Source organism: Scylla paramamosain, chromosome 31 (genome assembly GCF_035594125.1).
Source record: "Scylla paramamosain isolate STU-SP2022 chromosome 31, ASM3559412v1, whole genome shotgun sequence".
Taxonomy (NCBI): Eukaryota; Metazoa; Arthropoda; class Malacostraca; order Decapoda; family Portunidae; genus Scylla; species Scylla paramamosain.
The window spans coordinates 5937020-5960749 of NC_087181.1; positions in this window are offsets into that span (position 1 = coordinate 5937020).

Below are 23730 nucleotides of genomic sequence, written 5' to 3' on the forward strand. Positions count from 1 at the left end.
CCTTTTTAGGAACAGATTGAATGTAGGCAAACTTCCAGCAAGAAGGAAAGGTAGATGTTTACAGACAGAGCTGAAAGAGTTTGACTAGGCAAGGTGCAAGCACGGAGGCACAGTTTCGGAGAACAATAGGAGAGACCCCATCAGGCCCACAAGCCTTCCGAGGCCTTAGGCCAGCGAGGGCATGGAAAACATCATTGCGAAGAATTTTAATAGGTGGCATGAAGTAGTCAGAGGGTGGAGGAGAGGAAGGAACAAGCCCAGAATCGTCCAAGGTAGCGTTTTTTAGCAAAGGTATGAGCGAAGAGTTCAGCTTTAGAAATAGATGTGATAGCAGTGGTGCCATCTGGTTGAAATATAGGAGGGAAATAAGAAGAAGCAAATTAATTGGAGATATTTTTGGCTAGATGCCAGAAGTCACGAAGGGAGTTAGATCTTGAAAGGTTTTGACATTTTCTGTTAATGAAGGAGTTTTTGGCTAGTTGGAGAACAGACTTGCCATGGTTCTGGGCAGAAATATAAAGTGCATGAGATTCTGGTGATGGAAGGCTTAAGTACCTTTTTTGGGCCACCTCTCTATCATGTATAGCACGAGAACAAGCTGTGTTAAACCAAGGCTTAGAAGGTTTAGGACGAGAAAAAGAGTGAGGAGTGTACGCCTCCATGCCAGACACTATCACCTCTGTTATGAACTCAGCACATAAAGACGGGTCTTTGACACGGAAGCAGTAGGTATTCCAAGGAAAATCAGCAAAATAACTCCTCAGGTCCCCGCAACTAGCAGAGGCAAAACGCCAGAGGCACCTTTGCTTAGGGGGATCCTGAGGAGGGATTGGAGCGATAGGACAAGATAAACACATGAGATTGTGATTAGAGGAGCCCAACGGAGAAGAAAGGGTGACAGCATAAGCTGAAGGATTAGAGGTCAGGAAAAGATCAAGAATGTTGGACATATCTCCAAGACGGTCTGGAATACGAGTAGGGTGTTGTATCAATTGCTCTAGGTCATGGAGGATAGCAAAGTTGTAGGCTAGTTCACCAGGATGGTCAGTGAAGGGAGAGGAAAGCCAAAGCTGGTGGTGAACATTGAAGTCTCCAAGAATGGAGATCTCTGCAAAAGGGAAGAGAGTCAGAATGTGCTCCACTTTGGAAGTTAAATAGTCAAAGAATTTCTTATAGTCAGAGGAGTTAGGTGAGAGGTATACAGCACAGATAAATTTAGTACGAGAGTGACTCTGTAATCATAGCCAGATGGTGAAAAACTCGGAAGATTCAAGAGCGTGGGCACGAGAGCAGGCTAAGTCATTGCACACATAGACACAGCATCCAGCTTTGGATAGAAAATGAGGATAGAGAAAGTAGGAGGGAACAGAAAAGGGGCTACTGTCAGTTGCCTCAGACACCTGAGTTTCAGTGAGGAAAAGAAGATGAGGTTTAGAAGAGGAGAGGTGGTGTTCTACAGACTGAAAATTAGATCTTAGACTGAAAATATTGTAGAAGTTAATGAAGAAAAAGTTAAGAAGGGTGTCAAGACACTTAGGGTCATTGACAGAAAGGCAGTCCGACCTGGGGACATTTATGGTCCCCTCCCCAGATGGGGACTCTAAGGCTGGTGTAGGAGTAGCCATGATGATTTTAAATTTTTTTTGAGTGAAGGGTGTGTGTGTTATTAGGTGCTTGTAGTTTTGTGTGGAGGAAGAGAGTTGTCTTTAGAGGGCAGGCTGTGACTGCCCCCATGTGTTGTGAGACACAAAGGGAAACGTTCAGTGAGATCACAGCTGGGTTTAATGATAAGTTCACAGCACCCCCTGAACAGTGCTTTAGACCTCACTGGAAGTAATTATCATTTCAGCAGGTGTCTACTGCCTCCTCCTAAATATACTATATCACTCTAAGTTTGAAGTAATTACTATTCATATTTGTAGATATAATTTCTTATCATTACTCACTCAGAGAGATCTTGGCTTGCTTACACTACAGGGAAGCCAGTGAAGGTAAAGGAAAAGTCTGTCTGTGCATCCCACATGTGTGTGTTTGATTAGGTATACTTAATAGTGTGAGAACAGAGTGTTTAGTTCACGGATTGTTAAGGTTGTACAGTACCTCTTGTTATCATATGGGGACGTAACCACCTGGTTCGGTCCTCGGAATGCTGATTAGGCTATGTTATACCTGGGTTATAGGAAAATGTAATAAGGAGATTGTTTATTCTTATGTAAGCACCAGTGAATTATTTTTTGAGTCACGTGTGTGAACAATACCACCCTCGCCAGGTGAATGAGACTATACTCATGTAATACCCAAACACTAATGCCCATTATTGTTATTGGTGAATTTATGAGGTGTGTCAAGTGGTTAATTCAGCCAGTATTTACACTACTGTAATTAAATCTTCAACACTACTAAAAGGATACTTCATGCTAGCTGATGTAATATGAATGATGTGTGAATTAGTATTAACACTAGCACAAGTGAAGAAAAAATAAAGACCATAAATCAGCGAGTGTAGATATTTCCTCACCAACTAGTTAGAGAAAAAAAAAAAAGAATAATAATAACCTAACTTGCGAGTGGCACAGGGGGGAGGGCATTACACATATACAGAAGTTAAACTAATTGAGCAGTTGTACCGATTTTGATGCTGTCCTACACGATGTTCCACCCCATCCTCTATTGCAGCATGACCATGTCCTGACCTGGCCACGTGGGCATGAAGCTGCATCCTTGTCCAGCCAGCCTCAGGGCTGGACGTATTTATCATGGTGGTTGCTTTATCTTTGTGTACCATTTTATTTTATAAATATACAGCGAGTTTTCCTCTACAGTCATGTTTAGTTGCACTTCTGGGCACTTCCATACAACTATCAACTAGAACATATGGCAGAAGTGGTGAGATGGAGGGCAGTTTGGCGTTCTTTATTCTGTGTCCTGCTCAACTGCTGTTCTGATGTCACTGCTGTGTTAGCCTTGTGATTGGCTAGTGCATACATTACAAGTTTTTTTTTTTTTATTTCAGTGATTAGTTTAGGGACAGTATTCTTTCATGCCCTTTGCATTTCTCAAGGGTTGAATGTTGTGCTATGGTGTCAATGTTTTGTGTTCCTGTCTCAAATCACACAGATAAGCATGAATTTACACATTTATACACATCTTTCATGTTCATTTTATTATTATTTTGTGTCTTTGTTCAGTGAGTATACCCACTCACATACATTTATTAATTTTTCCGTGGGATGTGACCTGAGCGTGCCCATATGTTTTTGTTTAGACATGAGAGCATTCCTAGAAGGTCTGACTGGGTGATGTACTTTCTATTTTAGCATCATTTCTTGTCCCCTAAAATTCTGTTCTACCTGTGCAGTCCCTACTGTGCCTTCTCTGAAAAAATAATGAGAGAAAATAGTTATTTAAGTCTGTAGAGTTCCTCTTCACTCTATTATTTCTCCACTCACATTAGTATTCTTAGTACTTACAACCCCTTTCGGTTATTTTTTGCTTCACTTGCTATCTTAATTTTTTAGTTTCTTCTAGCAACCTTTATATTTTTCTATACACTCCTAGCTGGTTGTATTGTCTGTAAGCTCTACCTCACCTTGCTTAATTCTTTTGTAGATACCCTTTTTGAAATTTTCTCTCTCATGAGCCTTACTGTCATCCATTTTGGTTCATTATTACTACTCCCTTGTACTTCATATGATAAAAAATGTTTCTGACCCTTGTGGATTTCCTGTATTAAATGCTTATAATATGCTTCCAACGATTTTAAGTGCTTCAGTCTACCCTACATAATGAGGTATAACCTAGCCTCCCTGTGATCCTGTAAACCCTGTGAGTTTCACAAATGTTAACCCACCTCTGCTCCAGAGATTAAATTTTCTTTGTTAAAACCAAGTCTAATATATCCTATCTTGTAGGTTCAGTAATTACTTGTTTCATACAGCAATCTTGAATGACTTCTAAAAGTTCCTCTGGCTCTCAATTTTTTTCTGATATTTCTGCAATTTTTATAATACACCTTAAATTTTTACGGCTGAATTTACCCTTACCTTGGTGCCCATTGTTAACCCTGTTATTCCTATCTGTCCTGTTGGTACCCTTGTGCCTGACACTAGTTACTTTTTCCGTCTCCCAGCTACTTACTCCAAAAAACCCTGTGGGGCATGAACCTGATAGTCAATGGAACAAGCCAGCATGTTGATCCCTCACCTTGAGAGGTACACCCTGTCCTGTTGATATAAATGGTCACAGCCAAAGAAATACTCCCAGGTGTCAACAAAGGGTCAACCATTGGTCTTGCAAAGATTTGCCAACTGACAATTCAGTGCAATAGCCCTGGAGTGCCAAGTGCACCTTTCCACACCACCTCAACAGGACCCACACCCCATGGGAATTCCCACTTGTCCCTAACCCTACCTAAAGCCACCTTGAAATGAAGCAACAACTCTTCACTGGGCACTCAGTTCATGTTGTTTTGCACAGTGTGGAAGTAGATGATGGAATGGGTCCCTTTGCCTGCCATTTATGCCTCTATCCTATCATAAACATGCCTTATTCTGGCCACAGGAAAACACACCTGTGTCATGCACTACCTATATCTAGCAGAGAAGGTTCTATCTAAAAATCTAACCTGACTGTCCCCAACAACCAGAACCTTATCTGAAGGCAGGGAATGAGTGACTGCCTTATCCTCTTGAACCTTCTCTGCCTGTCTTTCCCCCTCCTCAACCCTACAGAGCACCTGGAAGGAGTTTTACAACTCCACTCCCTCCTGTGTTGCCTTCCTGAGCCTAACAAAACCCAGCACTGAAAACCACCCTCCACTCTTCTTCTGAGACAGACGCTTTACCAGGTAAAGTATCTGTTGTCTGAATTTTAGAACAGAGAACTCAATTTTCCTCCATCAGGCTCTTAACCACACTCTCTAATGATGTAATCCTACTAAGTAGTGATTGCATCATCTCCAAACACAGGCCAACACCCTCCACACTACTAGCACCAACAAAAGTCTCCTGCAGGGCCTCAGCCTCCACAAGAAAAGCCTTTTGCAAGGTCTTGCTCTTCACAACAGAAGCCTCAACACCCTTACACACAAGAGCTATGACTCAGGACATTCACATATAAAGAAGCTGTGACCTGAACTGAATCATTAACCTGAGCTGAGAAGCTTGACTGCTGTTACAAGTGACTCAGGATTTCTCCTGAGCCAGTTTCAGCCTCAGTTACATCAAACCACACACCACAACTGGTCACACAACAAACCATATTACACTCAATCATACCACACCAATCATATCTAGCCATATCACAAACCACATCTTACCCTGCACACTATGGCACACACAACACTCCACCACACCACACAACACAGCACCATGTGCACAAACTCATATCATGCCAAACATCATACCAACCTAGCACACAAACTGAAGCAGTCAGGCAGGTTCACATCAGTCTTCCTACACAAAGACCTCACACAGCAACAGCTGCATTTACGTGCACAGCGGGAGGCTGCCAAGGGAGAGAGGGCACCAGACGAGTCCCAGAATACTGAGATAACATCAGCTGTAAGAGAGACCTTAACTGGCGCTGTCAAAACGATAATTACTCCCAGTGAGGTCTAAAGCACTGGACCAGGGGGTGCTGTGAACCTATCATTAAACCCAGCTGTGACCTCACTGAACATTTCCCTTTCTGTCTCACAAGACAAGAGGTAGTCACAGCCTGCCCTCTAAAGACAATTCTCTTCCTTCACACAAAGCTATTAGTACCTAATTACACACACACCCTTCACTCAAAATACAAAATTATCATGGCGACTCCTACACAAGCCTCGGAGTCCCCATCTGGGGAGGGGACCACAAATATCTCCAGATCAGACTGCTTTTCTGATATTGACCCTAAGTGTCTTGACACTCCCCTCAACTTTTTCTTCATTAACTTCTGCAACATTTGTGGTCTTGGATCTAATTTTCAGTCTGTAGAATATCACCTCTCCTCTACTAAACCTCATCTTCCTTTCCTCACTGAAACACAGGTGTCTGAAGCAACTGACAGTAGCCTCTTTTCTGTTCTCTCCTACTTTCTCTATCCTCATTTTCAATCTAAAGCTGGATGTTGGATCTATGTGCGCAATGACTTAACCTGTTCTCGTGCCCACTCTCTTGAATCATCCGAGTTTTCTACCATCTGGCTATGACTACAAAATCACTCTTAAACTAAATTTATCTGTCTGTATACCTTTTACTATTTACCTTCCAAAGTGGAGCACATTCTAACTCTCTTCCCTTTTGCAAAGATCTCGATTCTTGGAGACTTCAATGTTCACCACCAGCTCTGGCTTTCTTATCCATTCAATGAGCATCCTGGTGAACTAGCCTTTAACTTTATTATCCTCCATGACCTAGAGCAATTAGTGTAACATCCTACTTGTATTCCTGACCATCTTGGAGATACACCCAACATTCTTGACCTTTTACTAACGTCTAATGCTTCTGCTTATGCTGTTATCCTATCAACTCCATTGGGCTCCTCCAATCACAATCTCATATTTGTATTTTTCCTATCACACTATCACACTAATCCCTCCTCAGGATCCCCCTAAACAGAGGTGCCTCTGATGCTTTGCCTTTGCTAGCTGGGGGTACTTGAGGAGGTATTTTGCTGATCTTCCTTGGAATGACTACTTGTTCCATGTCAGAGACCCATCTCTGTGCCGAGCGCATAACAGAGGTGATAGTGTCTGGCATGGAGTCATACATTACTCACTCTTTTTCTCGACCTGAACCTTCCAAACCTTGGTTTAACATAGCCTGTTCTCGTGCTATGCATGATAGAGAGGTGGCCTACAAAATGATTTTGAACCTTCCATCACCAGAATCTCATGCGCTTTATATTTCTGCCCTGAACCATGCCAAGTCTGTTCTTCAACTAGTCAAAAACTTCATTAATAAGAAGTGTCAAAATTTTTCAAGATCTAACTCCCCTTGTGACTTCTGGCACCTAGCCAAAAACATCTCCAATAACTTTGCTTCTTCTTCTTTCCCTTTTTTATTTCAACCAGATGGCACCACTGCTATCACATCTATCTCTAAAGCTGAACTCTTTACATAAACCTTTGCTCAAAACCTTACCTTGGATGATTCAGGGTTTGTTACTCTCCTGCACTCTCTGACTACATCATGCTACCTATTAAAATTCTTCAGATTGATGTTTTCCATGCTCTTGGTGGCCTAAACCCTCAGAAGGCTTATGGACTTGATAGGGTCCCTCCTATTGTTCTCTGAAACTGTGCCTCCATGCTTGCACTTTGCCTACTTAAACTTTTTTCAGTTCCATCTGTCAACATCTACCTTTCCTTCTTGCTGGAAATTTGCCTACATTCAACCTGTTCCTAAAAAGGGTGACCATTCTAATCCCTCAAACTACCATCCAACTGCTTTAATTTCCTGCTTATCTAAAATTTTTTAATCTATCCTCAACAGGAAGAGTCTTAAACATCTATCATTTCACAACCTTCTATCTGATCATCAGTATGGGTTTTGTCAAGGCCACTCTACTGATGATCTGGCTTTTCTTACTGAGTCTTAGTCATCCTCTTTTAGAGATTTTGGTGAAACTTTTGCTGTTGCCTTAGACATATCAAAAGCTTTTGATAAATTCTGGCACAAAGTTTTGATTTCCAAACCACCCACCTATGGCTTTTATCCTTCTCTCTGTAACTTCATCTAAAGTTTCCTTTCTGACTGTTCTGTTGCTGCTGTGGTAGATGGTTACTGTTCTCCTAAATCTATTAACAGTGGTGTTTCTCAGGGTTCTGTCCTGTCACCCATTCTCTTTCTGTTATTCATCAATGATCTTCTAAACCAAACTTCTTTTCCTTTTCACTCCTGTGTTGATGATACCACCCTTCACTTATTGACATCTTTTCATAGACATCCAACCCTTCAGAAAGAAAACAGTTCATGCAAGGAAGCCACAGAATGCCAGATTTCTGATCTCTCTAAAATTTCTGATTGGGATAGAGTAAACTTAGTATTGTTCAACTTCTTTCTCATTGCTACAATGTTGCACCTCTCGTTATCTTCTACTGCCATTTTCATGCTAACTGCTCTTCTGATCTTGCTAACTGCATGCCTCCCCTCCTCCCATGGCCTCACTGCACAAGACTTTCTTCTTTCTGTCACCCCTATTCTGTCCAACCTTCTAATGCAAGAGTTAACCAGTATTCTCAATCATTCATCCCTTTCTCTGATAAACTCTAGAACCCCTTGCCAGCATCTGTATTTCCACTTCCCTATGACTTGAATTCCTTCAAGAGAGAAGTTTCAAGACATTTATCCTTCAATTTTTGATTGCCACTGTGTACCCTATTTGGGGACCAGTATCTCAGTGGGCCTTTTTTTCTTTTTCATTGAATTTTGTTGCCCTTGGTAGGTACCCCTCCTACATAAAAAAATCCTTAAGTGGTGACAATACTGGTGGTTTTTCTGTTTCATATATTGCTGACATTAATGTTAATTCACTTGTTAAGAAAACTAATTATGTGCATTGTCTTGTACTGGATTATAATCTTCCAGTCTTGGATATCAGTGAATCTTGGTTGCTTCACTCCCCTCCTAGTTCATTTGTGGATGTTCCTAACTATGTATTGTTAAAGTAAGATGTTCTAGGTAATGTACTTAAACATGGAGTATGTATGTACCTGAGATTGGACTTCAATTACTCTGAGGTAAATGTAGCACCTAATGTGGTAGCAGCTCATCTTCTTCATCTTAACCACAATATACCATTCACCTTCAATTTCTTGTGCTGATGATGATCAACTTATTAACTTTCTTTATAATTTTTGTTTGGGTAAGGATGTTATTTTTTTTGGGTGATTTTAATTTACTGTCAATTCATTGGGGTGGGGATTATCCCTATTACAGGTTAACATTTACAGAGCATCAGTTCTATGATTGTTTTGCCACTCTTGGACTTACACAGTGGATTACTGAACCAACATTTCTTGCATCAGGCAATATAATAGATCTTTTATTGACTAATGAAGGTGACAGAGTGGTGAGGTTCAGGTATTTCCCTCTTTCCCTAACTGTGGACACAGGCCACTTTTACGTTGTTGCATCTCTCAGCTCAGTTCAGGTTCTAGGGAATCAGCCAAACTTTGGCATAAGGATTTTTTTTAATGTAGGAGAGGCACTGGCCAAGGAAAAAAAAGAAAAAAGGCTGACTGAGGTGCCAGTCCTCGAACAAGGTCAAAAGTTTTAATAAAAAATACAGGATAAGTGTCTTGAAACCTCCATCTTGAAAGAGTTAAAGTCATGGGAAGTGGAAATACAGAAGCAGGCAAGGAGTTAAAAGGTTTACTAGAGAAAGGGATCAATGACTGAGAATACTGGTTAACTCTTGCATTAGTGAGGTAGACAAAATAGGGGTGAGAGAAAGAAGAAAGTCTTGTGCAGCAAAGCCACTGGAGGAGGAGAGGCATGCAGTTAGCAAGATCAGAAGAGCAGCTGGCATGAAAGCAGCAGTAAAAGACAGCAAGAGATGCAACACTGTGGTGATGGGAAAGAGGCTGAAGACATCCAGTTAGAAGAGAGAAGTTGATGAGATGAAAAGTTTTTGATTCCACCCTGTCTAAAAGAGCAGTATGAGTGGAAATCCCCAGACATGTGAAGCATACTCCATACATAGATGGATAAGGGCCCTGTACAGAGTTAGCAGCTGGGGGTGAGAAAAAGTGGCAGAGATGACTCAGAATGTCTAACTTCATAGAATCTGTTTTAGCTATAGATGAGATATGAAGTTTCCAGTTTAGATTATAAGTAAAGGACAGACCAAGGATGTTCAGTGTAGAAGATGGGGACAAATGAGTGTCACTGAAGAAGAGGGGATAGTTATCTGGAAGGTTGCATCAAGTTGATAGATGGAGGAATTGAGTTTTTGAGGCATTGAACAATATTAAGTTTACCCTGCCCCAATCAGAAATTTTAGAGAGATTAGAAGTCAGACATTCTGTGACTTCCCTGTGTGAACTGTTTACTTCCTGAAGGGCTGGACTTCAACAAAATGATGTGGAAAAGTGCAGGATGTTATCATCAGTATAGGAGTGAATAGGATATAAAGTTTGGTTTAGAAGATCATTGATGAATAATAGGAAGAGAGTTGGTGACAGGACAACCCTGAGGAACACTACCAGTGACCACTGTTATGTGGGGGTGTAAGTATCGAAGAGAAGAAAGATGAAAGGCAGCGAGAGGGGAGCTGGGGGGGAGAGAGAGAGAGAGAAAGAGAGAGAGATGAAGAGAATGAGAGCAGGAGCTAATGATGGGTCTGTGGGTTGTCTCTGCCCAGCTGAGTATGCTACCAGATTTACTTTTATTTCCCACTCTTCCCATTTGAGCACCATGTTGGGAGTGAAAGAATATAAAGTACAGAACAACATAATACAGTTAGATTTCCACTAGCCTCTTTGGGGAGGTGAAGCAAGCAAGATTAATGACATGACTTTGTAACCTGCAGTTTGCAGTGGATCTGTGGCATGCATGTAATTGTCTGGTTGTAATTACTTAGTTGTAACATACAGGAAGAGAGCTATGTTTATGTTGTCCTGTCTCCCATATCTAGAAATGTCTAGCCCTTCCTTAAATTTATGCAGGGTTTTAGCATTGATAACTTTTGCATCCAGTGCATTCCACACATCAACACACCATTGTGGGAAGTTGAACTTCTTTACACCCCTGCTACTGTAGCTTTTTTTCAGTTTCTTTCCACATCCTTTAGTGAATTGGTATCCCAAATTAAGTTTTCATTGTCAATTTTTTCTAATCCTTTTGTAACTCTATACACTGCTATTAAATCTCCTCTTTCCCTCTTTCGGTTCCAAAGATGTCAATTTTAATGCCTTTAGTTTCTCTTTGTATGATAGTTCCCTAAATTGGAAGAAAGTTTTGAGGTTGCTCTTTGAATTCTTTCTAATTTTCTTATGTGTTTTTTCAAGTTTGGAGACCATACCAGGGGTGCATACTCCAATCTTGGCCTTATTAGAGTTGTAATAAATTTCTTAGTCATTTCTCCATCTATATAATTGAAAGCTGCCTTGATGTTTCTTAACAGGTTTCAGCTGTGACTTTATTTATGTGCTTTTCTAGTGACAGGTTATCCACTGTGATTACCCTGAGATCTTTTTTTTTTTTTTTTTTGGTACACTCATTTCCCATTGTGTATATGCCTCTTGGTCTTCTCATGCTTTTCTCAAATTCTATGACACTGCGTTTCTTTATGTTAAATTCCATTTCCCATTTATGGGATCAATCCCGTATCCTTTCTGGATTTTGCTGTAGGGGCATGCAGCTGTCACCTTTCTCTATTTTTCTTAATAGTTTTGCATCATCAGCAAACAAACTCATATAGCTTTCTATTCCTTCCACCATACCATTTACATATATTGCAAACATGATTGGAGCTAACACAGATCCCTGTGGCACACTGCTATTAACTTGTTTCCAAGAGGATTTTTTCTCTTTTACTGTAGTTCTCATTTGTCTGTTACTTATAAAGTTTTTGAACCATCTCAGCATACCCCTTTTCAGCCCTCCTATTTCTTCTAGTTTTCACATTACTCTTTTATGTGGCACTTTGTCAAATGCCTTTTTTAGGTCTAAGTAAATGCAGTGTACTCATCCATCCCTTTTTTGTACAATGTCTATAACTCTTGTGTAGAAATTTATAAGGTTTGTAGTACAGGATCTTCCTTCTCTAAAGCCAAATTAAAGCTTGTCAGTATGTTGTTACCTTCTAGATACTTCATCTACCTTTCTTTTATAATCTTTTCACTTAGCAACCACACTGGTTAGGGACACTGGTCTGTAATTTAACAGATCTTCATAATTTCTGCCTTTAAATATTGACACAATGTCTGCCTTTTTCCAGTCATTGGGAACTACACCCTCTTTAAAGGAGATCGTAAGAACAGCATGGATTTTGTCAGGTTACTGGTCACTGCATTCTTTTAGTATCCAGTTTGACACTCCATCTGGCCCCTTAGCTTTTCTTTTTTTCCAGTTTTTCCATTACCTTTTTTACCTCTTCCACAGACACTTCCATGGTGTGCATCCCGATTCCTTCTGTGTTTGTCATTTGCTCCACAAATTCACTTTTGAAGACTGACTGGAAACAATTGTTTATTATTTTGGTTATCTGTTCTTTATCTTCATAAATCACACCATCTATCTTCAGTTTACTTATTCCTTTCTTTTTTTTTAGTTTGCCATTTACATATCCATAGGACAATTTGGGATAGTCCTTACATTTCTCAACAATAACTTTCTCGTAATTTATTCTTTCTTTTTTATGAATGTTGCCATATGCATTCCTTTTATCTTTAGAAATTATCCAATGGTTGTGTCTTCTACTTTTCTGCTATCTATTCCATGGCTTATCTCTTTCAGCTTTTGCTTGTTCACATCTGTTGAACCACACTTGTCTTGCCTGTTTTCTTGCCCATTTTATTGGCAGTAGAAAGCCAGATGCTGAGAAGCTTGAAATTGATACCCGTATTTAATAAGAAGGTGACGGAATGGTTTCAGAGATTTAAGATGAACACTGAATTTGACTGACCTCTGAAGAGATGGATTGCCTTGGTGGCTAATATGTTGAAGGACAAGGATTGTCTATGATAGGAAGGAAGTCTATGATAGGATGTTATTTGAGGACAGGGTTGGCACTAAAAAAATTCCACCCCCAAAAAAACAGCTTGTGTGTTTTTTTTTTTGGGGGGGGGTTTGAAAAAAATTACATATCAAAATTTATTTCTCTATCATATTGATAAATAAGGTCTATATATGTACATATACATAAAAAATGTAAAAGTAGTCAAGCCTAACCCATTAATTTCCTGTATAGTACAAGTTAACACAGGCTTTGTCCAACCAGACCAACCTGTATCAGCATGACCTAAACAAATGTCTGTTCTTCATTAATAGAAAGTGTTAAAATCTTTCAAGATCTAACTCCCCTTGTGACTTCTGGTATCTATCTAAAAACATCTCCAATAACTTTTCTTCTTCATCTTTCCCTCCTTTATTTCAACCTGATGCCAACACTACCATCCCATCTATTTCTAAAACTCTTTACTCAAATCTTTTCTAAAAACTCTACCTTGGATGATTCAGGGCTTGTTCTTCCCCCTCCTCCACCCTCTGACTACTTCATGCTATCCATCGAGATCCTTGGCAGTGATGTTTTCCATGCCCTTGCTGGACTGATCCCTCAGAAGGCTTATGGACTTGATGGCGTCCCTCCTATTGTCTTCTGAAACTGTGCCTCTGTGCTTGCACCTTGCATAGTCAAACTCTTCCAACTCTGTCTGTCAATATCTACCTTTCCTTCTTGCTGGAAGTTTGCCTAAATTCAGCCTGTTCCTAAAAAGAGTGACTATTCTAGTCCCTTAAACTACTGTCCTATTGCTTTAATTTCCTGCCTAACTAAAGTTTTGAATCTACCTTCAACAGGAAGATTCTTAAACATCTATCACTTCACAACCATCTATCTGATTACCAGTATGGGTTCTGTCAAGGCTGTTCTACTGGTGATCTTTCAGCTTTCCTTACTGAGTCTTGGTCATGCTTTTTTTGCTGTTGCCTTTGACATATCAAAAACTTTTGACAGAGTCTGGCACAAAGCTTTGATTTCCAAACCATCCTTCTACCATTTCTATCCTTCTCTCTGTGACTTCATCCCATGTTTCCTTTCTGACCATTCTTTTGCTGCTGTGGTAGAGGGTTACTGTTCTCCTAAATCTGTTAACAGTGATGTTCTGGACAAACTTCAATGAACCAGTCTCTTCTGGAATTTTCCACTTTCCTATCAGTGACCACCTTCCAGTGTTTATCAATATTCCAGTCTCTGACAAAGTGTGCAATACTCACCACAAAGTTGATTTTAGGCTACAAAATAGAGTAAATCGGTTGAAATTCACACAGACCCTATCAAATACAGACTGGAATCTCTACCTCACTAGCAGTGACACAAACACAAACTGCGACATATTTCTGGATAAATTACATGAAATATACTATTCCTGCTTCCCCAAAATAACCAAAACTATCACATCCAAAAGACTAAGTAAGCCTTGGTTAACACAGGGGTTAATAAATTCAACAAAACATAAATATCAGCTGTACAAACTATACAAACTAGGGTCAATTACAATGGACCACTACAAACATTACAGAAATTATCTAAATAACTTAATAAAACGCAAAAAATCTGAATATTACCTACAAAGGTTTGAAAATTTTAGACTTAACACAAAAAAAGTTTGGGAACTAATTACCGAAATAGAAAACATTAATAATAATAACAAGACGGTCTCCCACACACTACACTATAATGACACAGTCCTACACACTCCACATGAAATTTCAAATGCATTCAACACCTATTTTTCACAAATTGCACCTCAACTTAGCTCCCAGCTTCCTAGAGCTCAAAACTCACACATTTCTTATCTCAGAGGTAATTTCCTAAATTCCATGAATATTCCCATAGTGACAGGAAATGACATAGTCAGAGCTATTTCTGCCTTAAAAAATAAAAAATGCCCTACGGATGAAATACCTGTGAAAATAATCAAAGAGAACAAAAATCTTCTAGCAGAGCCACTCTCAAAATTATTCAATGATTCAATAAAAGATGGAGTTTTCCCTAATAGATTCAAGCTGGCAAAAATTATCCCTATCCATAAATCGGGAAGTAAAACTAATATCTCAAACTACCGACCAATCTCTATTTTACCAGTGTTCTCTAAAATATTTGAAATCATTATGAAGAACTTCCTCATGAACTACCTCAATTCACAAAAATTCTTAAATAATAGGCAATTTGGTTTCCGCCCCGGACTAAATATTTTTCACGCTATAAATGTGTTTACCTCTGACCTACATGATGCCTTGAATAAACATAAGTCTATAATATCCATTTTCATTGATTTCAGCAAAGCTTTTGACACAGTTGACCCAAACATTCTAATAGACAAATTACGTCACTATGGTATTCGCGGTTGTGTGGAAAACTGGTTCAAATCATATTTAACTGGCCGATCTCATTTTACATCCTACAATAACTCTAAATCAACCATCAAACCTATACATCTTGGCGTGCCACAAGGTAGCATCTTAGGCCCTATTCTTTTCCTGATATATATCAACGATATCAGCAATGCCTCTACTGCTTTCAACACTATACAGTTTGCTGATGACTCCACCTTGTACATGATTGGTGATAATCCCACTGACCTAATCTACAGAGCCAACCTAGAATTATCTGCCTTTTCTGAATGGTGTCTTGCAAATCGCCTAACAATTAACACAGCTAAAACTTTCTACATGTTATTTACAAATACCACCACCAAATACCAACCCTTACCTAGACTTACCATATTAGATAAGGATATCACGCAAGTTTCTAAGACAAAATTTCTTGGAGTCACAATTGACAATAATCTTACCTTTAAATATCACATATCAAACCTTTGCCTAAAATTATCTAGATCAATAGCTCTATTGCTGAAAATAAAAAACTTTGTTCCAGTGGAAATTATGAAAATCATGTATTATGCCCATATATACCCACACTTAACCTACTGTAATCCAATTTGGTCCACTACCTACCCATGTCATCTACAAAATCTAAACATCCTCCACAAGAAAATTATTAGAATCATGACTAATAGTGACTTCCTCCAACACACACCTCCACTCTATAAATCTATGAAAATCCTTCAACTCTCTGACTTATCAAACTTCTCTATTGCATCATACATGTTCAAATTGATAAATTCCAACAACAACAATACCCTGACCCTAACTCATAACCACTCCACACGCTACAGGCATTCTCTACAGATTCCCCATCATACCTTAACTCTCTACCAACACTCTCTAATGTATAAAGGTCCCAAAATATGGAATAGCACCCTGTCACACATAAAAAATTCATTAAGCGTAAATATCTTTAAGAGAAAACTAAAAGAATATTTATTGTCTCAATACTGACACATCTTGTACTTCAATCAATTTTTATCAATATCAATTATTTTGTTTCTTGGTATTGTAACCAAATAGTTCATATCCTCTGTAACTAAAATAGTTTATAACCTCTAGTATATATACATATTTATTTCTGTTTGTTTAATTATTCTCAAAACTAATATTTGCTTGTTTATAATCAGATTCCACTTCAATTTTCTCTATTTCTCATGTATAATTATGATTTTTCTCCTTTCCTTCCTGTTCTTGCAAAGCCATTTATCCCTAAATCTTTTGTCATTGCTATTAATTTTTTTTTTTTACATTTTCTTCAATTAGATTTTTAGTTTAGTGTTGTTTTACATTTCAGTATTAAGTAGATATTAAGTGTGCCCAAAAAGCTTGTGCTTCATAAGGGGCTGTTTGTCTTTCAATTAATTGTACCTTAAGCTTATATATGTATTACAGACAAACATAATAAAGTGTTTAAAGTGTTTAAAGTGTTTAAAGTGAACATCACTGTCCTGTCACCTACTCTTTTTTTTATTATTCATTAGTGATCTTCTAAACCAAACTTCTTGTCCCATTCATTCCTACACTGATGATACCACCCTGCACTTTTCACATCTTTTCGTAGATGTCTAACTCTCCAGGAAGTAAACAGTTCTTGCAGGGAAGCCATAGAATGCCTGAATTCTGGTCTCTCTAAAATTCCTGATTGGGTAGAGCAAACTCAGTATTGTTCAATGCCTTAAAAACTCAATTCTTCCATCTATCAACTTGACACAACCTTCCAGACAACTATCCCCTCTTCTTCAATTACACGTAACTGTCCCCTTCTTCTACACTGAACATCCTTGGTCTGTCCTTTACTTATAATCTAAACTGGAAACTTCACATCTCATCTTTAGCTAAAACAGCTTTTGTGAAGTTAGGTGTTCTGAGTTGTTTCCACCAGTCCCCCCCCCACATAGCTGCTAACTCTGGACAGGGACCTTATCTGTCCATGTATGAAGTATGCTTCACATGTCTAGGGGAGTTCCATTCCTACTGCTCTTCTAGACAGGGTAGAATCAAAAGCATTTTGTCTTATCAACTCCTCTAAATGTCTGTCTTCAGCCTCTCTCTCATCACTGCAGGGTTGCATCTCTTGCTATTTTCTATTGCTATTTTCATAACAACTGCTCTTCTGATCTTGCTAACTGCATGCCTCCCCTCCTCCCATGGCCTTGCTGCACAAGACTTTCTTCTTTCTCTCACCCCTATTCTGTCCACCTCTTTAATGCAAAAGTTAACCAGTATTCTCAATTGGAAATCCCTTTTTCTTGTAAACTTTGGAACTTCCTGCCTGCTTCTTATGATTTGAACTCTTTGAAGAGGGAGGTTTCAAGACAATTATCCTGTAATTTCTGACTACTGCTTTTGCCTATTCGGGGACCAGCACCTCAGTGAACCTTTATTTTTTTTATTATATTTTTGTTGCTCTTGGCTGGTGCCCCTCATACATGAAAAAATAAAAATAACTTCAAACCTTTTATTTCACTCTATATTACTTTTTAATTGCTTATTTAAACTAATTTACATATAAATGAGGAATAAACAAAAATAAAACCCCAAAAAATCCAATAAAACCCAAAAAAAAACCAATGGACTGAGTTTTTTTAAACCCATGTTTTTTCCAAGCCTGGTTGAGGATTTAGAGGACTATGAAGAGTTCAAGGCTGACATCCTGAGAGCTTTTGAGCTGTGACCAAAGGCAGTTGTGTGGAGGGAAGAAAAGGCCAAGTGATTCCTACCTTGAGTTTGCTTGCTACCACAAGGGAGATGTATGAAAAATGGACTGCCAATGACCAGGCCACCTCCTACTGTGAATTAAAAGAGCTCTTGGTAATGGAGCAGTTTGTAAACATGACTAAGAAAAAAGTGGTACTGCTGCTCCAAGAAGAGATTTAAGACCTTTAAGGATGCAGCTATTTGGGGGTGATGACCATATGTTGGCACACTGGCTGGTGCCACGTTGGGTTGATGGTACGTCTGGCCGGCCTGACTGGTGGTGCAACTGGCACCAGTTTGTCTGGAAGTCCATGTTTTACTAGTGGCCTTGGAAAGAAGTTGGGGTGAGTCAACCCTGTAAGTGATAAGTCTCCACCCAGCCCTCAACGGAGACAGACTGGGAGCATGCAACACAGCACTCACAGATATAGTTCCCAGCCAATGTGTCATTACTGTAGAAACACTGAATACTTTAAATTTAATTGTCCCAAGTTAGTTACAGCTGCAGCTTCCAAGATCTCCCAGAAGCTGATGGCCTTGATAGTGTCTCATGGCTGTGACCAGGAGAGTGAGGAGGTCCAGCTGGTATTTGGTTGTGGGGGTATAAAGGCTGTCCCCTCATCTGTTGTTACCTTGTTGCCTGTGAGGTCTGGTTTGGACTGGTGTCATCTATTCTTATGTTGGGGCATGATTGAGATTGATGGGGTTGAATACCCTGTCACTGTTTTGAGAGACAGCGGCACAGCAGTCACTGTGAAGGAATGTGACTGGGAGGTGAGTTGCCTCTGACAAGCTTGTGTGGTGCTGGGGGACTGGCGTCATAGAAAGCTTCACCATGAGGAAGATGAGGCTGTTGTGCCCACTAGTGACTGCATTAGTGTGGAGTGACTGTAGCATTAGTGGAGGGTCTGCCAGTGGCTAGTGTTGATTTCCTTTTAGGGAATGACCTGGCAGGAGGGAAAGTTTGTGTGCAGTCTTTATCTGTGGATGCCAGCCTGGGTGTGGAAACTGTTGATGTATCTGACTATGCTTGTTCTGTTACTCACCTTAAGGTGAGGTGAGCATGCAGGCATCAGGTACTTGCAGGTTTTGTGACTCCTGAAGTCAACTGCAACAAGGCAGGGATGCCACAAAAGAAGTGCAGTATTTGTATTGATGCTGCAGTGGAAGCAGAGTGCCCAGATACCTTTCCTGCTGCTGGTGAGGGTCTGAGTGAGTCAGTGTTGGACTTGTGTTTGAGTCAGTATGCTGGGGCTGACTGCAGAAGCGCAGAGCCACTGCAGAAGGCACCTGACTTTGGTGAAAGTGTTGCCGAGAGTGAGGCTGGAGTGATGGACTTAGATTGTTTGTTTGATGGTTTGTCTCACCCTGTGGAGCCTCTCAGAGGTGATGCTCAAGCTGAGTTGTCACCTGGAGTTGAGGCTGTGGTCGCTGGTACTTAGTCTGCACCCCAGTCTGTTGTGTCTGGTATGTTAGGGGTTGCTGCAAAAGGCAGGGAGACTCCTGACTCTGCTGCGGAGGTGGGAATTTCCTTCTCTGTGGAGTGTACTGGAGGTCAGGAGAAGGCTGCTCCTGTGCCAGCACCAGACATGTTGTGTGTTTGCTCACATAGTGAGCCACCTGTGTTGACAGCTGCTGCTACAGCTGTTAGCATACCCACAGAGAGTTCTGCCCCTCGGGTATGTGTTGACTCATTACTGGCCAAGGCAGGAGTGACTGGTAAGGAAGTATTTCCAGGTGTTAGCAATATTTTGAGTAGTCAGTGGAGAAAAGAGGACAGAGGTTTGTTGCTCTATTTTGTTCTGCCATCCACAGTCAAGGAGGCACAGGTGCTAATAGCATGTATTGGCCTGGTGTTTGGCCATTTTGGAGTCAGGTTGACTCGGGAGCAGTTGAGGTGGTTTTGGTGGTTGGGTGTGGCCATGTTTGTTGGGTGTAACTGCGTGGATCAGGCTGGCAAGCCTGATGGCCTTCTCCCCTGTGTTATGTTGAGTGTTGTTTCCCCTAGTGTGAGGATTGTGAGTGATGTTGCTTGACCAATTCCTCCCTGGGAGAGATGATGAGGTAGTTGGCACGAGCATTGTGGTACCACATTGAGGGGCAGCAATGAGTGAGGCTGCTTGTGTTAGTGTGTTGCTTGCTGCTCAGGAAGCACCCTCAGTGCTGTTCAGGCCTTCATTTGGTGGCATTGTTGGTGCTGATTGCCAGGTGCTGGTCTCAAGTAGGGTAGTGTTTGATGATGGATGTCTGCTACCTCAAAGCAACAAGGTATTGGGTTTGATGAGAAATGACTGCACACAGAAGTAGTTGTTGGGACCAGTGGGACTGGCCCAGGGGCACGCTGGCCAGGCTCATGTTGGAGCTGGTGTTTGTTGTATTGTGTTGGCCATGTGTATGAGTTTGACTCCAAGTGCAGGAATGGATGTGCTGCATCCTGGAAAGGAGCAGCTATCAGCTCACTGAAGCAATTTCTGTGTCATGAAGTGGCCAGCAGGAGGAATGTGTGATAGTATAGCTGTACCTGAACAGTGAGAAGCAGGCTTGGTTATGTCTCCCCCCAGAAGGCACCTCTTGTTTTTGCTGAGGAAGTAGCATTTTTATTTTGTCAATTTTATGGGTGTGGCATGGAGGCTCAACAGAATGAGGAGTGGGTAAACAGGATTGAGGCTGTGGGCAGTGAAAGCCTGGAGGAGAGAGTAGTGTGTTCTCTGGTGAGGAGACTTGATGGGACCAGCAAGTTGAATGTGTTTGGCTGCCCAGAGGGGAGGTTTGTTTGTCCAAGAAGGGTATTGCCTGGTGGTACTGTGACAATGCACCAGGAGGCTATGGTCCCTGATGGGCTCAATGAGTGTTGCAAGGGCACAGGGATGTCATTGTTTGGTGACTCTGATGTTTGTACAGTGTGGAGAAGATACAGGAGTAGACTGTGTAGCAGAGGGAGCAGGAGAGGTAAGAGTAGATGGAAAAGTGGTGAAGGCAGAGGAAAGAGAAGATGATGGAGATGGAGGAAGAAAGATGAGTCATGGGAGCAGTTGGGGCAGCTGTAGCTGCAGGAGAAGAGATATAGAAATTATATCCTACAAGGAAAAGCCTGCACACCGATGTAGCTGGGGAGATCACAGGTCCTGGTGGAGAGCCAGAGACAGGTCTCAGAGGAGGAGGAGAAAGAAATGGCAGTTTGAGTATGGAGGGCCCAGGTTGTTGTTACTTTTGATAATTGTTCATACTGATGTTTTTGTAGCTTCCATATTGTGATTTGTGCATGCCTCTATTTTGACTTTGATGCAAATTGCCCCAGTTAGTCATGTGTTGAGTTTGAATTTTTTGTCTTCCAAAATTTTGATAAGCATTGTATTTCCAAAACTTTTTGTTTATGGGAGGACATGTTATGTGGGGCATAAGCATCAAAGAGAAGAAAGATGAAAGGAGGTGAGGATGGTGGGCGTAGAAAGAGAGAGAGAGAGAGAGAGAGAGAGAGAGAGAGAGAGAGAGAGAGAGAGAGAGAGAGAGAGAGAGAGAGAGAGAGAGAGAGAGAGAGAGAGAGAGAGAGAGAGAGAGAGAGAGAATGGGAGCTGATGATGGGTCCACAGGTCATTCCCACCTAGTTGAGTAGGCTACCAGATTTATTTTTATTTTCCACTTTCCTTTTTGAGCACCATGTTGAAGAGCTATCATTTGAAAGAAAATAAAGTACAGAACAACATAATACAGTTAGATTTACACTAGTCTCTTTGGGGAGGTAAAGCAAGCAGGATTATTGAGATGACTTTGTAACCTGCAGCTCGCAGTGAGTCTGTGGCAGGTATGTGTGTGTTACCATCCCGCCCCCTTCTCTATATCCCCCCTTTCTTCTTTGTCATATGACTTACCCCCACCTCTGAGAATCGTGCAGACGGAATAGCATCCCTTAGTCATTGTATGGTAAGGACATGTGAGTTGGGGCAAGGCAAGTCTTGGAAACTTAGTGTGATTTACATTTATAGGGCGATTATTCATATTGTATTATTTGTCTAGTATAGCATTAAGCTCCTGCTGGTGTTAGGTGAAAGATAGGTGTCTTTCATAACCTGCCTGTGATTGTAATGCCTTGTAAATAAAGAGATACTGCCATATGGCTCCTCGACAGTACAATCTATTGAGCATTTGGTGTGTTGGTGAGCAGTCAGTGGACCCTCCCCATTCTGTTTGTGGGCAGCTTGTTTGTGTATTCGTTGCTTTGTCACATGCTACTGTGTTCATATGCTGTTGTCAAGTGGGTGGACACAGAGGATTACCATATTTGATGGCATATAAGACACACAGGGATATTTTTTTTTATGTAGGACAGACACTGGCCAAGGGCAACAAAAATCCAATAATAAAAAGGCCCACTGAGATGCCAGTCCCAGAAAAGGGTCCAAAGCAGTACTAAAAAATTGAAGGATAAGTGTCTTGAAACCTCCCTCTTGAAGGAATTCAAGTCATAGGAACATGGAAATACAGAAGCAGGCAGGGAGTTCCAGTGTTTACCAGAGAAAGGGACGAATGACTGAGAATACTGGTTAACTCTTGCATTAGAGAGGTGGACAGAATAGCGGTGAGAGAAAGAAGAAAGTCTTGTGCAGTGAGGCTGCAGGAGGAGGGGAGGCATGCAGTTAGCAAGATCAGAAGAGCGGTTAGCATAAAAATAGTGGTAGAAAACAACTAAAGATGCAACATTGCAGCAGTGAGAGAGAGGCTGAAGACAGTCAGTTAGAGGAGAGGAGTTGATGAGACAAAAAGCTTTTGATTTCACCCTGTCTAGAAGAGTAGTATGAGTGGAACCTCCCCAGACTTGTGAAGCATACCCCATACATGGATGGATAAGGTCCTTGCACAGAGTTAGCAGCTGGGGGGTAAGAAAAACTAGCAGAGACATCTCAGAATGCCTAACTTCATAGAAGCTGTTTTAGCTAGAGATGTGATGTGAAGTTTCCAGCTCAGATTTTACTTCAGCAAATCACTTGTCTGCTAGATGGTGCTGTTCACATGAGATACACTACACTTCGCCACACAGTCAGTTACTACACAGACACCACACAAGTCGGACGTCGGTCCCGCCTCCTGTTCTGTTGTTACAACTTCTGTTATCGAGATGTGATAGGATTATTACAGTTTTCTTGTTTGGATTGTGTATTATGATTTCCATTACCTGTTATAAGGGTGGAATATTGTCTTTAGTTATCCGTTACCTGATTATAGGGCGGAGTATTGCCTATGGATATCCGTTACCTGATAAGGGCGGAGTGTTGCCTACTTGAATCCGTTACCTGATTTAAGGGCGGATTATGGACTGTAAATATCTGTTACCTTGTATAAGGGCGGATTATTGGTTATATGATATCCGTTACTTGGTATAAGGCGGATTATTGGCAAATATTTTATGCTATATATATATATAACAATATTTGGGCACTCTCGTGAGCCAACATAGGTGCGAGATGGTTCCATCTTGTTACCCATTATTGGGGCAAGAGGAATATTGCCTTATTTACAAGCCTGGGGGCATTTGACTTCCCAGATTATTATAAGGAAGGAGCTTTTGATTTAAAGTTACCCTGTGTGTGAGGTTAAGGCACCCGTGGGGTTATTAAAGGAACTGCTGTTAAAAGGGGTGGCATCTTGTTAACATTAGCTGCCATGTCTAGGATGCCTTCTGATGCTTGCCCCAGTCCTGAGAGATTCAGAACTACAAGCATGCCACGCACCTCAGCTAAGGTAAAGGGACTACACAAGCGGAGTAAACATGAGGAAAGATCCAGATCTAAGAGCCGTTCTACTCGTCATGAGAGGTTAAGTTACTCTCGGTCACCTTCCCCTTCTCCAAAATACGCTGGTGAAGACAGCAATGCGCCTTCTTTGGGCATGATTATGGATGCTTTGACTGAGTTGAGGAAAGACATGGACAAGCTCA